We start from the raw sequence: 19,894 nt of genomic DNA, 5'->3' as shown, positions 1-19,894 counted from the left end.
CCACGGATGTCACAGCCTAGATGTGGTCACCATGATATTCAAAGGTCAAAGAGGGGTCTAATTACATGCCCCAGTACTTAAAGGGCAAATTCACCAGAGCATGAACGTAATCACTCAGGCCAAACAAGACCCATTTATAATTTTAATTATCAGTGAATCAGACAACTCTATCAAATACCAATTATTTGGCTGTTGCTAAAAATAACTGTCTTGTCTTGTTAGTCTCTAGAATAATCTCTTGAGGGATGTTGAAATGTTCCCCTTAATGTAAATATTTGCTAATATCCATCAAGCAGAATTAAACTCGTTTAATGTTTAGTATTGGTGATTTATTTTATTTATTGTTAAGGAACATCCAAAACAGGAAGAATGTCAAGGAAAGGCTGTTAACATTGTACACCATCACCATCCAGAAAGGTGCATTGGGACGCAAAAGCTCACATTTTTTGTTTTCATTTAAAGAAATAGTTCACCTCATAACTCAGCAAAACTTTCTTTGGGGTCTTACTCATAACGGTCATTCAGTGGCAAACATTTCTCTGTGTGTCTGTGCACCTGGGACATGCAATGGGGAGCCTCCCTGGGGAGCTCACAGTCTACATACATCCATGTCTAGATAAATGAATACCCACTAAAAAGCATTTAGCTTTGGGCTATGAATGATTTATCTATTTTTTTTTAATTTCAAAATCATGTTTTGCATAAAGGATCCAAGAAATCTTCCACAGTGGTTACCCCGTCTGTTCTATTAAACGAACCATAGGAAATGACCAAGTCCATAAGTGTTGAATACCAGTAATTTCATATGGTTGAAACTAATAGCATCTGGGAGAAAAAAAAATAACATTATCCAGACTGCCCCAGTTTTTAAAAACTGACTACCTCGAGAATGACTACCTTTGAATAAATAGTTCTTCACTGTGTCCAGGGCTGTCACTTTGAGATCTGCCCTCTTGCCAGAGCCTCTCAAAGACCGGTATGAACCCCACCTTCTTTCTGCACTCAGCTGTCATCATTTCTTCCTTTGCTTTTCACCTACAGCAATTAAGACACGAGTGGTCTGTTATCTGCACGGCTTTGGTATTTCCATTTCATTTGCAACTTCAGCGCTCCTCAGTCATTTTTGACACTCTTATAATTTTTATCTGCAATTACGCTTTCATTATCTTCCTTCCCGATATTTTACATGTCCAATAAGCCTCTCAATTTCCTTAATTAACAAGTAACCTTCCTTCTTCATGCAGAAGGCTATTTTTATTCCTACAATATTTATTACTAATTGGCACATGCACACTTTTATACTTATAATAATTTTTCTGGCCTGCCCTTTATTTACCCTCTGTTTCACTCTTCTAGAAACATCTCATCCTCCTTGGCAATATTCGGTATTAGTTTTTGGGAGTGGCGATCTACTGTCAATATGCCTTAGACAGAGCTTGAGGTCTTACTCTTTATTTACAAATAATACTTCATGCTTTTGGAATGGTTGTCCTCAGTCTCTCTACCACCCTCCACCCCCTTCCCAAGGGTATTTCCCCATCAAGCTCTGTAAACTTACGTTCTTTCTATGTGCTGCTACTTGGTTTTTCTATTTTTTCATTTACCATTTAAATATTTTGCGCTTCTCACTCTGGCCTTGGAACAAGGAATCTGCAGCTTTGGACAGATGACAGCTTTGATACCACTTCCCTGTACAGTTGGAGCACTTCTCAGAAATGTCATCTCAGTTACGAGTTCATGTTGTCAATCACTTCTTCAAATGAGATGAATAGAAATTGGATCTCTGCTTGGTGACTTCTAGACCATCAGAAATTCCTAAGAAATAGCACGTTGAATTGAATCACCAAAACATGCTTTTTTTTTTTTTTTTTTTTTAAGGAAAAGTAAAACTACCTTCAAAATACATATGCTCGGGGCGCCTGGGTGGCTCAGTGGGTTAAGCCTCTGCCTTTGGCTCAGGTCATGATCTCAGGGTCCTGGGATCGAGCCCCGCATTGGGCTCTCTGCTCAGCGGGGAGCCTGCTTCTCCCTCTCCCTCTGCCTGCCTCTTTGCCTACTTGTGATCTCTCTCTGTCAAATTAAAAAAAAAAAAAAGTACGCTCTATTACACCAGAAATACATACTGACTGCAGATATATCAGACAGTACAGTTAAGAAAACAAAAAGTAAAACAACCTGCCTATATCATCCTCATTTTGAGAAAACTACAACCCCTAAATATTTTTTTTTTTAAAGATTTTTATTTATTTATTTGTCAGAGAGAGAGAGAGAGAGTGTGAGCACAGGCAGACAGAGTGGCAGAGGGAGAAGCAGGCTCCCTGCGGAGCAAGGAGCCCAATGTGGGACTCGATCCCAGGACGCTGGGATCATGACCTGAGCCGAAGGCAGCCGCTTAACCAACTGAGCCACCCAGGCGTCCCATCCCCTAAATATTTTTAATCAACATTTTTTAACTGAGTTTGTCTCTCTGCATTCCTACTTTACAATTATATTTTTCTCTCCTGGAGTAAGGTTTATGATTTTCTTAAGACGTTTGTGGTGTATTTTTGCTTTTTCTTTCATCTCAGAAGTGTAATTTTTAATGTGTCGATTCCCCAAGAAAAACTTTCTGCAAAATTCTCTGAATAGATCCACTTTCCATTGAGCTAAGTGAGAGTCTGTCCTTGGCTTTTTCTCCCTAGTCTGCACTATACACAAAACTAACATCTTGAGGGACTCAGCCTTCCTTTGAGTCTACATGAAAGTTTTGATTTCACACATCGCAATGCCAGACCATTCAATCAGAGATTAAAAACCATCTCCTGCTCTTAGGACAGAAGGACAGAAATGAAGGACAACTGGTGATTGTGATGAGGTATCCGCTCTGCAAGTCAAGTGTTTGTCCCCAGAGCTGTGTGATTGGAAAATCCAGCAGGCACGAGTCCAGTAAAAGAAACACTTGAACTAAAAGTGTATTATCCTAAAGTGCACATTTTTATTTAATTCAGGGGAAAGCAGAATGAATCATAATAGGTCAATAATAATGACTTATGGCTTCCTTCATATGGCACATTTACAATAAATGGTAATTTACCATTAAAGAGTGGCATATTCCTTTTTGTGTGTGCAAGAAAAATGAGCATTAAGTCATACCAAGAAAGAATAGGTTTTCCTTTCCTACATTTGGGATTCGTATTCAGTTATTCAGGCTTAGAATATCATATGCAAGCCACTTTCTTCCAGCTTCCCCCTCCTCCCCTTCCCATTTAGAAAATACAGGAAGGATTAAAATGTAACCATTTATGACATCATTCCAACTGTATGCTGATGGACTGCAGATCCATTGAGTGGAGCCATTTGGAAAATATTTCATGTTCCAATCATTAGACTTGCTAAATGAGTTCAGATTTGGAATTATATGGGTTGAGAAAGAGAAAGGTAATATCTGTAGGTGACTGTATATAAATAAATGTAATGTGTGCATGTCATCCAGGCTTCTATCACCTTGATGTGATTTTTTTTTTTTTTAAAGATTTTATTTACTTACCTGACAGACAGAGATCACAAGTAGGCAGAGAGGCAGGCAGAGAGAGAGAGGGAGAAGCAGGCTCCCTGCCAAGCAGAGAGCCCGATGTGGGACTCGATCCCAGGACCCCGGGATCATGACCTGAGCCGAAGGCAGAGGCTTTAACCCACTGAGCCACCCAGGCGCCCGATGTGATTTTTTTTTTTAAGGTTTATTTATTTACTTGAGAGAAAGAAAGTGAGAGAGAGAGAGCAGGGGAAGGAGCAGAGGGAGAGGAGAGAGAAGATCTCCAGCAGACTCTCCACTGGGTGTGGAGCCCAACCCCAGGACCCTGAGCTCCTGATCTGAGCTGAAACCAAGAGTCAGTTGGCTGCTTAGTCATCTGAGCCACCCAGGCGCCCCCTCTGAACTTATGTTTTGGTATATTTTGTGCTTTTTTCTTTTCTCCCTCCCATCCCTTCCCTCCCTTCCTCCTTTCTCTCTCTTTCTATTAAAAACAAAACAAAAACAAAACAAAAACAAAACAAAAACAAAACCAGGGGCACCTGGGTGGCTCAGTGGGTTAAGCCTCTGCCTTCGGCTCAGGTCATGATCTCAGGGTCTTGGAATCGAGCCCCACATCAGGCTTTCTGCTCAGCAGGGAGCCTGCTTTCCCCCTCTCTCTGCCTGCCTCTCTGCCTACTTGTGATCTATCTCTCTCTCTCCCTCTCTCTCTCTCTGTCAAATAAGTAAATAAAATCTTAAAAAAAAGAAAAAAACAACTCTGATATTTTACTTGAGGCATAAATAGATTGATTCTTGTTTATTGGCAAACATATATAACACATTATTATTTTCATCCATACAGAAGAGTCTCAGACTTGGACTCTAATTTGGAAAGGTGGAAACAGAAAGTGACTGATGCTGATTTGTTTGGTATCTAACCCCACCTTTTTTTCTCCAGAAAAAGAAGTATCAGTGTAGACTACAAAAGCAGACTACAAAAATACAATTCTACAATTTCTATCTCTCTATCCAGTTTTCAAATATTTGGCTAAAACTCTCCTCCTTCTCAGAGAGATGCCAGATTAAATTATAGGGAACAACCTAACACTTTAAAACCTGCATATTCTATTTTTGTGGTGTATTAACTGGCTCACAATAACTTGATTAGGGAAAAGTCTCTAGTAATTGGATGAAGTCAGGCTCAAAAGATTTGCCCAATAATCAATGAAATCTAGTGCCCCTAGCTCCGCTGGTTCCACACTGCTTTTCTATCTATCCAAATGGCCTTTTCAAAGCTGAAGCTTCAGAGAACAAATATCAAACCCTCAAAACTGAGCTAATTTTATAAGCTTTTTGAAAGTAGATTGGATTTAACAGGGCTGTGCTTTTGGAAATGAATGGTTGATATAAATCAGAGGTAGTGGAAAGGTAACGTTTATCTGATTTGATTTAGCAGCAATCTGGTCCAGATGGCAACGCAGAATTTAAAGATATTGAAATATACGGTTGCAGCTGGAGACTGTATAAACCTAAATATAAATAATTCAGATGTGCTTATGCATTTAACAAAGTCAGTTTTAAATATAGATAAAAGCCAAGACTTTAGGCTAGCATTTGAAAATGGGAAGATGACTAAATGCAGGTGCTCTTACGTATGTGTCCATATTTCAATGCCTTATTTAGCTCCAATCCAAGAATGCAGGTAGAATTCATCAGATGTACCTGTCTGGCCCAAGAGAAGGAAACACAAATTAGTGGAAGGTTAAATCTAGTATATCAGAAGCAAGTGGTCTGATGAAAAACAAAAGCAAGTAGGGTGCACGCCTGATTGAATAGGACTCAGAAATAGACAACCCTTCTAGCCATGCCAGGATCACAGGCCTGGCTTTTAAAAAGTACATAAAGAAGATAATAATCCACATCTCCTAGAAAGCTGTGAGGTTTTATTGAATGAAAAAGAATGAAAACCTGACCTACAACACATGGTAGTTTCTTCTCCTGCTTTGTTCTTTCCTTTTCTCTTCTTTCTTCATTTTCCTGGACCTGAAGGCTAGGAATGGACTAAGATTTTGTCTCAATTTGGGCTCTCATGAGATTCGGAGATGGTGATTTTTGCCAGTTTCACCAACACCTGATACTCTCTGTTCCCAGATCAGTCCTACACACCTACACTTCTTCAAGGACCACTCTTTACACGTTACTCTGGATACAGGCTCTTCATTGCTCTCCCTTAACCACCAAAATGGTGGACTGATACTTGACAAGATCTTAAACTAAACTTGGGGATGGGAAGAAAGTGATGACTATAGAATATGTTGTAAAGGAAAAATTGACAAGATTATTATAGGGTGTCCATGGAGGGGGAAGGTGATGATTAGGAAGAGACCTCAAAGATGACTCTAGGCCTCACACTTGGGTCTGATCAAAACCTACCTAGAATCAAAGACTTTGCTTGACTATGAAGAATCTTCTTGGGAGATTATGGGACTTGTCCAAGGTCACAAAGCTAAGTATGGTTTGGCTTAGAGAAAAGGTTCCTCGGCTCCTAAAACAGAGCCTGCTCATTCTATCTCTACAGAAAAATTGGGTAAAGAAGCTCACTAAAGTCACTGAGAAAACAAGACTGATCCAGAAGATTTTCATAATTGAAAACAATTCTAGGGGCGCCTGGGTGGCTCAGTCATTAAGCGTCTGTCTTTGGCTCGGGTCATGATCCCAGGGTCCTGGGATCGAGTAAGACTTGCATTGAGCTCTCTGCTCAGCAGGGAGTCTACTTCTCCTTCTCCCTCTGCCTTTTCCCACTGCTTGTGCTCTCTCTCTCTCTCAAATAAATAAATAAAATCTTAAAAAAAAAAAAAGCTTTAAAGAAAACAAGCCTATGGGAGGATGCTGGAACGTTGGCCTTCTTTCTAAAATAGAGCCAGGTCACCAGTTTTCGTGGAGTCAATTTTAGGAAGTGGAGTGGGGAAGAAACACCTTTTATGAGAGAGGCATGGTAGCAAGAACAAGAGGCATATTCATCCTGACACACCTAACATTATCTCCGCTGCTTGAAATTACTTAATGACATTATTCCCCACTCCCCCCAGCCCCGCAAGTGATAGGTGGTTTGAGTTCATTGAAATATTCTTGTAATGTCAGCCTCCTTCTCACTGCCCACCACAGATGGCTCACAACCCTGGTTTATCCTGTAAGCAGAGCCCAATCTTAACAGCCAACAGAAGGAAACAGGGCTCCTCTTGGTATCACACACAACAGGCAGAGCCGACAAGTCCTATCTTTACATCACATGCATCTCACAATACATTCCGAAGACTTACAGCTTCTGGTCTGTATTTCTTTTATGGCCCACTGAGCTGTACAGTGTGGCAACTGTCAAGACTCATTCTTGTCTGTCCATCTTTATATTCCCAGTCTCTAAATTACAGAATCTGGAACAAGGGAGTCACACTCTAAGTATCAGTTGAACAACATTATGATAAACCACTTACATCTGCATAACAACTCATTCATTCATTCATTCAAATATGCATCCCATGCTGTTCTAGAGTTGGGATTTCTATAGAGATTATGATACTTCACCCTTGAGCTAATATAATCTTGTCATTGTGACAGCCAGTTAAAAAGATAATTCCAATAGAGCATAAAAAGTATTATGCTAGGGCGTCTAGGTGGCTCAGTGGGTTAAGCCTCTGCCTTCAGCTCAGGTCATGATCCCAGGGTCCTGGGATCGAGTCCCACAAGGGGCTCTCTGCTCAGCAGGAAGCCTGCTTCCCCGCCACCTCCCCCCACCGCCTCTGTCTGTCTCTCTACCTGCTTGTGATCTCTCTCTGTCAAATAAATAAATAAAATCTTTAAAAAAAAAAAGTATTATGCTAATGAAACTATAGGGTGCTTTATGTGGAAGAACCAAGAAAGGGCTCTCAGCTCAATCTTAGGGACAGAGAAGTCATCTCTGAAGATGCAACAAGTAAGCTGAGATTCTAAAAAACTGAAGGAAAAGAGGGGAGAAAGGGAAGAAGGAAGAAAGGATATAAGAACAAGGAAGTGTAGAGGGGTTAACAGGTGATAACATGGTAGAGGGGTATTTCAGGCAAAGGTGGGGAGCTGGAGAGCACATTCAAGAACTGTATGGTCTCCCCATTTTTTTTTCACTAGGACTTCATTCCCATTATTTTATTTGATCCCCACAGTCACTCTCTGGGATGGACAGTGTGTTAGGGGTAGGGCTGGGTTAATTGTTACGTCTACTGTACAGATGAGTAGGGAGACACAGACTCTGAGTTGAAAGGACTAGCTCTGATCACACTTGCCAGGGTCTCCTGGCTCTAGTTTCAGTGCTCACTCTTCCATATCACAATGAAAATCATTTTGGCCTTGCTTGATTCCTGAGGCTCATGCTTAAGTGATCAAAACCACAGCTTCAGGCTGGCCCCTGGGTCAGAAGAGCATGCTGTTCCCATGCTTGGGATAACATTGACCTTGCTCAGCCCAGTGGCCTCTGGCCTCCGCCTAAGTGCACAGATGCCCAGAGGCTTTAACTTCAAAGACATGCCAACCGTAGAGGCTCCAGTTCTCTGTGGCTTCTCCTGGAATCCACAGTCCCTGTGCCAGGAACTCCAACTGCCATCATTGGAACAACTTGCTCCTGGGCCTGTCCTAATGCACCTTTGGAAAAGCCCCTTGGGAAATCATGACTGTTGGACCTGGTATTCTATGTTGAGCTGACCTCTAAGCCCACCACCAGACTGCACCAAAATCATAGATCTTTGGGGTGGGAATGGTCACCGGGGTGAATTTTCGTTCTTCTCCTTCTCTCACCTTCTGCATCCAACAGCCCCACCTCCAGATGCACCTGTTTCTTAAATTCCTGTAGCATCTATAACCTGTCATTCATAACTGTTGCATGTTCAAAGCCTGCCAGACTTGAGGACAGCATTTATAGAGCAGACACGGTGCCGGGCTCTGTTTTCATTTCGGTACATGGATTAACTTGTTTAATTTTTACAACAATCTTGTGAAATAGATACTATTACTATCCTCATTTTATAGATGAACAAACTGAGTCAGCGGAGGCTTATACAGCCTCCCTAAGACTGAATAGGTTAGTTAGTATGTGGAAGAGTCAGGCTGTGAACCTAAGCAGCCTGACTCCAGAGGACGCGCTTAGCTGCTCTGTTCTAAGTCAGGTCATAGACTGAGTGTCTGGAAGGAGTGGAGATGGGCGGGCAGACCCGCTTCCATGCCTCCCTGCACACGTTCATGCTGTTCCCTCTGTCTGTGCCGCCTTCCTCTCTTCACCAGCTTTTCCATTCTCTCCTTTCTGTTCATAAAACTAAATTCAACTCATTTATATAGTAACAAGAAAATGTGATCTCCCTTTGCTTTCTCCTGCCTTCCAAACCCCACTGAAATCAGGGTGAATTCATTACTCCTTCATCGGTGTCCTCATAGGTATATAGTAATGATGTCTTTATGAGACTGGCCCCTTACACCCACTAGAGGCAGCACTTTCTTTGAGGGTAAGGGCTTATTCATTCTGCAACTTTGCTTAACAGCACAGAGCCTGACATATGCTGAGAACATTACAAGTGTTGCTGGAGAAAACAGGGAAACACGCGACGGCCACCATTGGAAGAGGACTTACGTGTGTTCCTCAACTCAAGCAGTGAGAAAAACAACAGATGGAAGCTGCCCTGAGCCATAATTATCTTAATAGAAGTAAAATTCAAAGGTAGAGCAAGCTGACAGGAGGTACTGAGTCCCTTGTCACCCGGAGTCTGCAAGCAGGCCTGGGCAGCCACATAAAGGAGAGGTTAGGAAGGGATCCCAGGTTCAGCTGGGGAGGCAGATTTAAGATTCTGAACAGAGCCAGATTTCCACTGCCAAGACCTTGCCTGGACTAGTTCAATAGTCTCTGCGACGGTTAATTCAATGTGTGAACTTGCCGGGGTTAAGGGCTGCCCAGATAGCTAGTAAAACATCATTTCCGGGTGTGTCTGCGAAGGTTGCTGGAAGGAATTTACATGTGAATTAGTAGACTGAGTGAAGATGTGGATGGGCACCATCCTCCCCACTGAGGGCCAGAACAGAACAAAGAGGCAAAGGGCAAATTCGCCCTCTCTGCTTGCGCTGGGTTACCCCCTCAGACCCCGACACTCCTAGTTCTCAGGTCTTGACGGACAGCTTGCGGCGGGGGGCACATTTTCCAGACCCTAAGCTGCTGCCCTGTTCCTGCATGTTCTCTGTGAATCTAAGTCTTACGTTGTCCCTGGCTATGTGCAGAATTAAGGGAAACCAGAAGATAGACAGTCTGATGAGTAAAGAAAGGCCAGGGAAATGATAAAGGATTCCAACCTCAGCCTTTTCCAATTTAATGAGACCCTGCACAGTGCCCAATTGTTGCCACGCCTGGGAGTGAAGTTGTTGGCACCAGTCCTCGCCAGGTGGAAATACCCATAAGAAGAAAATGGTGCCAGATCTGCCAACTTTTCCAAGAGAAGGCTGGGCTGCCTGAGCTGTACATACTTTTGTGGAATATGAACTTGCCTTGAAGCAAGTACAGGTCTTAGATTAAGAAAACTATGGGATTACCCAGGAAAGCCCTATTTCACCTCAGCTCAGGAAGAAGGTTTCTGTTGTGAAAATTCAACAGGCAGCAAAGGAATTGTAGCACTGTGTGTGCTTTTAGAGGCCAAGGAGAACATTTTGGCTTTATCTTCCCAAAACTGCTTTTTTATATCTGAACTCCAAGTGGGTAATTTTTTATGTTAAAGCACCAAGGGGTCTAGGCGTCATTTCTACCAGTAACTTAAACTTCCAAAGGCCAAAGCTGAAGCAACTTGGAAGTTCTCACCTTCTCCTCCAGTGGTCTAAATACAAGAACACCAGAGAGAGTTTTGATTCATTGAAGGCTGTGGTCTCCAGACTCCTAAGATGACCCCACAGGGTCCTGGCTGTCCGGTATTCACACCTTTAAGTAGTCCCCTATTGTTATTATTTGTAAAGAGTTTCCTACATATCTACATATATATACTGTCATATCATAAAATTGATAATAAACTAATGCGTGCATATGTATACATACATTTGCTGCCCCTCCTCCCCCAGAGCATTGGTTACTAAACGTTGGATACTAACTATAAATGAGTGAATATGCAGCCTTATTCGGGCTAATAATTTGAGACCCTGTAGGCAGTGGGAGCCATCGGCGGTTTTTGAGACGGGGCATGGCCTGATTAGATCTACACTTCAGAAAGTTCATTTTGTCTGTGATATGGAGGGTAGATGGGGGGTGACGGGAGACAGGGAGTAGAAATCACCTAGAAAGTCTCTTGAAGTTCAAATGCGGTTAATAATATCTTTTAGCTAAATGCTAGACATTAGGCTAAGAAATGCCTTATGCTGTTTCTTCTACTCCTTATAGTAACCCTATTGAGGTAGACCTCGTCATCACAGAGGCAGTGGGTCTGGACAGAAGGAACTAATTTGAACAGGGTTGCTGGCTATAGCTTAGGTATAGACTTTTTTGGCCGTGTGGCAATCAGTAAAGACGGATCCAGGGGGATCCTCTGAAGAATTACCTCTCCCGTTGTATGTACCCCCACCACCCAAGGAGTAGTCACATGCCCCGAGCTGGGCCCAACAGCCTCCCACTCCTTGTAAAAAATGCAGGGATGAGAGAATAGGTAGCACATATTTATTCTAGAAGTCGTGGTTAGCATAGCCGGCTAACTAGTTCTGCCGTATCCAGACTGCGCCAGTTCCTGTCCTCTTTCTAAACCTAGTCTCGGCCTCCAAGCCTCTCTGCTTTAGTTTTCCAGAATTGGCCTGTACTGTTTGCTACCAAAAGTCTCTCACTGATACAGTGACATATTAGGACAGAGCAAGGTGTAAGGAGGAACCTAGAATGTTTCAGAAGACAGTAAACAGTTAGAATTTTGAAATACTGCTAGCGACTACACTTTTTTCCATGGGTCTCTTCTCCTGTGGGGAGCTAACTGCATTTGACAGGTGTGTATGGTGGGTTTCCTGAGTTCACAGGAAAAGAAAGCTTGGCCCCTTTGTTTCTGTGACTTTCCCCAGAGCTGCATTGAGTTACGTATTAATGACAGCTTGGCAGACCCGTGTCCAGGAGGCTTGGGAGCATGAAAGACACAACTATGTACGTGCGAGGTGTGCTATCAAAGGCCACAGGAGCATCCTTAAGAAGGAAAATTGACACAGCGACAGAATGTACCCGTTATCAAACAGAAGGTCTCGACAAACCCTGATTAGATGGGGTTCTGTGCTATGGCCTGATTGAAATGTTTTGCTCCGCAAGGATCCCGATGCAAAGGTCCAAGGGGTCTTGCAATGAGGTCTTCTAGCTTCTCTTTCTGTGGCGGGGGATGAAAACAGGACTTAAAGGCAGCCATGATCAGACCCCGGGCTGGCGGGGGTGCTTAATCAGCTGCCCCACGTCCCAGGCAGGAAAATTCTGCCTGCTGCCAAGGAGGTATTAATGTCGGAGACCCTAAATGGCAATGACCTCCTATCTCTCAACTTCTCTGTCAAAAACCCTACTTGGCAGCAGATCAAGGATGCAGGTGGCCACGCGGATCACATCTGGCTGGGTCTGTAACAGAGATTAAAGTGACCGACCTGTAAGTATGAGAGGCCCACTTCCCAGTTTCCATCTTAGCAACCCATGGCTTGGCCCCTGGGGGATGCTCGAGAAGCATTTGCGGGTGAAGGGTGAGCGGTGGAAGAAGGAGGGAGTCTGTTCCCACCCAGAGCCTGGCAGGGAGGGTCTTCTCTTTCTCATCATTGCAGCTTCTGGGCCTTTGGTTCAGAGGGAAGACTTTTCTCCTGTTCCACTCCTGCCCTTCCGTTTCCAACATCCAGAATAACGTAGAGGTTCTTGTTCAGGCAGGAGGAGGTCTGGGACTGTCCTAACAATACTTTCCATAATTTATCTTGGGGACTCCTGGAAAGATACGTGTATCTTTTTCCAGCCTGGAGCCCGTACTTCAGATATTCTAGCTTCGCCTAGAACAGGAACGTCGTCAGGAGCTAGTCACTTCGTTTGTCAAAAGAAAGGATAAACCAGTTATTCTAGGGCTTTTGTTGAGCAGCCGTCTTGCCTGTGGTAGGCTGGACAGAATCATGTCTGTGACTGCTTCCCTGTACGAATGTGTCTTTACTTAAAATCCAGGTTCCCTAAACAGTGTTGTATGCCTTCCCCTCTTGACAACTATCTTTCATGTTGATACTGTTATAACCTTTGCCTGACATTATCAAAGTCCAGAAAGCAAAAGTTTGATGCCAGAGATAACAAGGCAAGGCCCCCACCACACAATCCCCGAGTCACGGTCATGCACGAACAGCCACCTCAGCCACCACAAGCCAGGGGACTCAATCTCTCGGTTAAGCCATTTCCTGGAGCAAAAACCCACATTTCTTGACAGAGCCAACCATTTAAAGCTGCCCTCTCTGCCCTTTCAAATTTAATTTGTTTCAAATCTTGTAGGAGCCACAGAATTATTTCGGGATTGGAGTCAAGTGAAAACAGGTGTGCTGCTCTTTTATCCACCCCCCACCTCCCCTTCAAAGGGCCTGATTAGGCGCCAGATTAATCAGACCAGCCAATGGGGCTGGAGGAACCCCTTTATTCTCTTGGGCACCCTTCACCGGGATGCTAACCCGGATACCTGGACGCACCAGTATAGAAGCTCTGACCCAACTGACCTTCTCATGCCCCATCCAAGGGCCTGTGCAGTGGTAGGACTGGGATATGGCATCACCCACCCTGTGCCAATGGCCTTCTCTGCTCTTCTGCCGGTCTACCTGACCCTGAGAGCAAAGGCCTGGTTGTCCTGCCTTCCAAGATCAACTTGAGCTCCGTTCTTGGCTATCTCAGCATTTTCTTTGGCTGCTCAATTTAGGCCAACCTTCCTGGTGTGTCAATATTTAGGGGGCTAAGCATGGAAAACATTCACAAAGTTTAGAGTGAAATAGAAAGATCTTATTCAAGTAGGAAAATTGGAGTTCAGCAAAAAGTCACATTAGGAAGGAAAAAAATGGAAAAAACATTATTCAAATTGTGCAGTCCTGGGAAGGGAGCTCTTAGCACTAAGGGACACTGTGAATAGAGATTTTTGCCTCAGTTCCTGCCGTGGAGAATCCCGGGCTTAGACCTGAAGCAACATCACTCATCTATCTATATAAACACCTTGGTTTCTATATTTCTTCTCACGACTTGAAATTCCGTCTCGATGCTGACAGTTCCCAAGCTCAAATCCTCAACCCACACCTCTTTCTTGAACACAAGACCATATATCAGTAATTGACTTGCTATCTCTTCTAAGCACTGGAAATATTCAAATCCACTCTACCTTAAGTCCTGCTCTTTCCTTGGTCTCCCCTATGGCAATGCCATCCTTTCTTTTGTGCAGGCCCAGAAGGTTGGAGTTGTCCTTGCCTCTTCGTCTCACATCTCTCATCTCTCTTACCTTCAAAATATTTCCTATATGTGACTACGTCTTGCCATTGGTGTCCCCACCACCCTGGTACAAGCCACTACCATCTTCTGCCTAAAAATTATAATAGGCTCCTAGCTGGTCACCCTACTCTACTCTGTCCCTTCCACCCCTACCCTGGCAGCACAGAGAAATGAAAATGATTCTGTTAGGATGTAGGTTAGGTTGTATCACCTTCTGCTCAACCGTCTTTCCTAGCTCACTCATAGTAAAAGCCAAGTCTTCACAATGGCCTTAAAGACCTTCCAATATCTGTTCCCTATCTTATTTCCCACCACTTAACTTCTGACCTCATCACAACCTCTTTCCTCCTTGCTCACTGTGTTCCAGCCACATTGGCCTCCTTGCTGGTCCTCAAACCTCCAACCATTCTGCCACTTCAGGACACTTGCTTTTGCTGTTCCCTTTGTGTGGAATGCTCTTCCCCTGGGTGTCTCTGTCTATTTTGCTCACGCAGCAGTTTTAGTTCATTTTCAGGTGTCACCTTAACAGAGAGGCCTCCTCCAGCTACTCTACAAAAAATTGTATTGGTCATACATCCCCTTCCTTTTGTCTCATAGCCCTTACTATATTGCTTATACTGCTTTATATTTTTATGTGGCAGTTATTATTAGCTGACCCATTATACACATGTTTATTTGTTTATTTTCTACACTTTCCACCTACAGAATAAGCTCCAAGATGATATAGACTCATCTTGTTCACTGTATCCCCAGAACCTGATTGATGTCCCCTATGTAGTAGACATGACCATATACTTTTCTAGATAATTAATACCAAGCACCCTTCAAGTCTTCTAGCACTCTCAACTTTTCTTTGCATGATTATACCAGTTTTAAAGGTGGAGCATGAGACCCAGCCCTGACCAATCATAGCATTTCATGTCTCCCCCTCTTCACTCCCACTCCACCAAAAGGAATTAGATCACAGATGATCATGTGACAATCAGAGGCAATGAGATGCAAAGAACTTTTCTCTGCTGTCTGGGGAAAAATATTGCTCTTTGTCATTGAACTTTAAGCTAACAAAGTCTAGAGAGGACTGAACCTGTTGTAGCCACTTGGTTTCTGTGAGGAGAGTCTGTGAAGTCTCTGAGATAAATTGATGGAGAAGAGTCATAAATCTTGAGGACAGAGGTTCTCTTGACCATGACCTATTCATCTCACATAGAGAACCATGAACTTCAGGGACAAAATACAGGGCAAAGTAATAATAATAATAATAATACCCTCTTCTTTGCCCCATCCTCCCACTGAGCTTTCCCATTTCCACCATCAAGAACTGCGATCATGCCCTAATCTAGAACAAGGATGGCATGTTATATCCAACTCCAACTGACATGTGGTGGTTACCTAGAGCTTAATATAGAAAAAGATACAGAAGCTGTGAATAGTTCAGTGGGAAAATATGCCATGATTGACCATTAATATCTGTAATGAGTATGAGAGAGGAGAGTGCTGCATATCAGTATAGAATTTTTCTGTCTACAAAAGAAAATTACATAAAGGGGGGGATCTGCATTTATGGATAAAGCATGAACATTGAGCTAATTTCAGGAACAGAATCCTTGTTAAATATGTACATGATAAGTGGGACACAGAAAAGAAGGTATGATTGGATTGAGGGGAAATTCAGGGATGGCTTCTGGCGGGTGAAACACACATGGAAGCCCAAAAATACAGACAGCTCATAGCCTGATTTATCTGGAGCACAGGGGCTGTGTCACTGAGAAATTTGAGAGCCGGCTGGAGATTTCCATGAGACACAGCATGATTGACCAGGGCCTTGAACGCTAGGCTGAAAGAGGAGCTATCCAGGCAGCAATAGGGAGGTTCTGTCGGGTCTTGGGCAGGTGACGGTTGTAATAAGATCGATGTTCAAGGCAGATTATTCTGTCAGTTGAATCCAGGATGAATTGAAGCCGTGGGAATTGGTGGTGGGGAGGCTGGTTAGCATCCTGCTGAATGAGTCAAGGAAATGCACTCTGGAAAATGTCTTAAGCAAACCTGTCATGCGTATGACCACAGACTCCTTAGCTGTGTCCAAACCTGTGTCATGGGCATGTTTAGAGAAGTTTCAGAACCTCCACAGAGCTTTCAGAGTAAATGACCTGAGCAATTGCGGAGGGTCCTTCAATTCCAGTTGCGTGACGGTGTCCAGGGCAAGGAAAGAGGCAAATCTGAAGAAGCTGTTAAAGATTCTGGTGTGGAAAGAGTTTTGCGCATTTTGTTACTGTGGCACCGCAGAGTCGGTCCAATAGGGTCTCTGGAAGTTTCTGCTGAAATGTGGAAAGGGATGATATGTTAATTACTCGATTTCACTCAGGTGAGTGTAGAATATACACTTAGGTCAGCCATGGTCAGGGCATGAGGCACAACAGATATGTCACAGGGTGCAGGCTAGTAAAGAATAAAACAAAGCCGGGGCGCCTGGGTGGCTCAGTGGGTTAAAGCCTTTGCCTTCAGCTCAGGTCATGATCCCGGGGTCCTGGGATCGAGCCCCACATTGGGCTCTCTGCTCAGCAGGGAGCCTGCTTCCTCCTCTCTCTCTGTCTGCCTCTACTTGTGATCTCTGTCAAATAAATAAATAATGTTAAAAAAAAATTGAATCTCTAGAATGAGGTCTGCTTTAAAAAAAAAAAAAAAAAGAACAAAACAAAGCCAAATGTGGCAAAGAAGAGGAGAGTCCTTATTCCAGAAAAGCGCAGTTACTTATCTCTCACTTGACGTTTTCATCCCCAAATATGGGCGAATCACTTCAAAAAAAATTTTTTTAAGAGAAGTCCTCTCTCTAGAGTTTTATGTAAAATATTCATTTAATTTAACTAGTTGACTCCTCCATTCAGATCCCTCAACTCAGAAGCTACACCTGTGGGTTTAGTCCCCTTTATTGGGCCTGGCCCTTGATTCAAGAGGAGCAGAAGATGAGCTCTGAAGAAGGCGGCCTGGAGTAAACTCTTGGCCTGCCCCCCTTTTCCCTCTACAACCACGAGCAGGGGACCACACAGCCCCCAGGGCCCACTCCGTTATTTGTCAAATGGAGATAGTAACGGTAGTGATTAAGTTAACTGAGCACTTACTAAATTCTGGGTACTGTTGTGGTGGCTGTGGCTTATACTCCATCATTTAATTCTCGCAATGATCCTGTGGAAGGGTCACTGCTATTTTCTCTGTTTTTTGGATGAGGAGACTGAGACACAGAAAGCTTAAGTAATATTTCATGGCACCGTGAAAACAATAGATGTGAAGCGGTTAGGATGTTTGCAAAACACATTCTAGGCATTAACTATTCCTCCCAGTTTTGCTGAAATTTAATTGGGGCATAATATGGTTTAGTTTTAGTTGTACAACATAATGATTGGATAAATGCATATACAGTGAAATGATTATCACATTTAGATGAGTTAACATTCATCACCTCACATAGTTACTTACAGTGTTTTTCCTTGTAAGGAGAACTTTTCGGATCCACTCTATTAACAACTTTCAAATACACAATACAGTATTAATAACTCTAGTCACCACGCTGTACCTCACAGCCTCGGAACTTATCTGTCTTATAACTTGAAGTTTATACCTTTGACTGTCTTCACCCATTATTACTTTTATTATTAGTGTAATGAAGAGAAAAAAAATGGCCTTTAAAAATTCTAACTGCTGACAGCTGCTTCTGCTGCCCGGGGAGTGTCATACTTCCTTTCTGGAAAGGCTCTTTATTTAGGAAAATATCTGAAAAGTCCTCTTAGGGTCAAAATGCTGAAGCTTCTGAGGGGTGGCTTGAAAGATGTCTGTAGGCAAGAGTATGTGGAACCATTCTACAAAGTAGTGGGGGCTCTGGAGGGTCCGGGGGAGGAACCTGAGCCGAGAAAATGAGGGGGCCAGAAAGAAGGAAGATTGGGGGCCGGGGAGGGGGGCACAGAAGAAGAGCAGGTCAAGTCACCCCCACCTCCCTCAGCTAGAGACGGGAGGATGGAGGAGATGGTCGGTGAAGTTGCTCCTGGCAAGACTGGTGGGGAATTGTAATCACTCACCTCCATGACTATCGAGAGGAGTCAAACACCTTGTACTTGCAGACGCTGCTTTGGAGAACCAGAGGGAAAGGAACTGCCTCCCTTTGGGTAGGTGAGGAGCAGGGAGAGCAATGACTCCCACTTACAGAGCTCTTCCTCCGTGCCAGTCCCCTCCCAAAAGTGCTTCTCCTCATGTAATACAGACAACCACCTCAGGAGAGATGTTCTATTAGCCCCTTTTTTACAAAAGGGGAAACTGAGGCAGAGTGAATAAGCAGATTGCGGAGAGTCATCCAGCTACAAGTGATCCTACCTGGGCTGTTAACCTCTAGGCTATTTTGAAAGACAAACCCAACTGCAGAAGAGGAGATACCTGTAAAAACGAAGATTCAGAGGAAGGAACTAGCAAAAGACGAAGAGAGATGGGTAAACCCCCTGGGAATCTGCAGGGACTTGGGGAGGCTCAGAGAGGGGGTGGCTAGTTGTTGGTTTTCCACTCACCTGGGGATGAGTCTTGAAATATTTAAATTTAAACATTAAAACAAAGTGGCACACTTTATGTTGATCTTTGGGTGGTGACACTGTTTATAGGGCCTGCAAGTGACTAAAATCATCATTTGGAAGTTCACCTTATCCTCCACCACTGGCTCTGGGCAGATACATGTTTAATATGTCCAGACAGTACATCCCAGTGGGCTAGCTGCTTCCCCAAGTGTGGGGAGGAGCTAGTAACCCCACAGAAGCCTCCTAGGCATCAGAGTAAACATAGTTTTGAGGATTTTCTGAATGGGGAGGGGAAGAGACCATTTTGTTATGCAGAAGCCTATCAATGGCTAACTAATACCCAGATCTAAAAAGAGAAAATGGTAGAACATTCATGAGGGAGACTTTGATTTTTATCTGATCCTGGGGGAAAAGAGAGACAAACCTATTACATTGTTTTGAACTTTGTTAATTTGTATAACACATGCTACTTATGTTCTTAAGGAGACAAAGATCCACATGATGGACACTTTTTCTTCTTATTGATTTACTAAGAACGGGGCATTGCAATTACTTTTAAGAAACGATTTAACTTACAACGATAGAAAAATCTTTGAATGAAAATGCTATCCATCAAAGGTAAAAAAAAAAAAAAAAAAGTTAAGTCTTGTCACAGAGGAAAATGAGACAGGCATGATCAAAATGCAATGCATTTAACCCTTAAAGAGATCAGGCAGTCTTAGGATGTTTGATGTGTTGTCACTAACATGCTCTTTATTTCTTTTCTTTTCCACCTCCTCCGCCCCCTCCCCCTCCCCCTTCCCCTTCTCCTCCTCCTCCTCCCCCCTTTTCCCCCTCCTCCTCCTCCTTCTTCTTCTTCTCTTCCTCCTCTTCCTTTTTCTTTTTTTCCTAATAATCCACCAAGCAAGTTCAAAGCTTTTATTTTACTGAGGACCCACTATCAACTTTCCAACTGTAGAAACAGCCTCCTTCTTTCTGTAGTGCTTCTGCTTTTGTTTCCCAGATATGACAGGGGAACCTGGAGGAGGAAAGAAGCTTACCCAAGAACCATGATTTTCTCCAAATATCCCCTTGCAGGACCTCAAGAGAAATTCCATTTTCTTTGTTAGGAATACACTGCGCTTTGTACTTAGTATACCCTTTACATCCGCCTTTTCTGTCTTGGAAATTACACACATAAAGCAACCGCAAGTGTGTAGGGAGTATTTACGGAGAACACCATCACGTGACCTCAAAATAGATGGGCCGCTTTTTGGTGGAGTTTTGTTGGACTGATTGTGGTGAGCTCCACGGAAGGCGGAAGGGAGGGAAAAGACTGGAAGTGAGAAAAAGGCACTTGTGGAAGCTCAGAATTAAACAAAGACGTCTTTT

This window comes from Martes martes (genome assembly GCF_963455335.1).
Source record: "Martes martes genome assembly, chromosome: 10".
In the NCBI taxonomy this organism is placed as follows: Eukaryota; Metazoa; Chordata; class Mammalia; order Carnivora; family Mustelidae; genus Martes; species Martes martes.
This window is presented reverse-complemented; position numbering follows the sequence as displayed.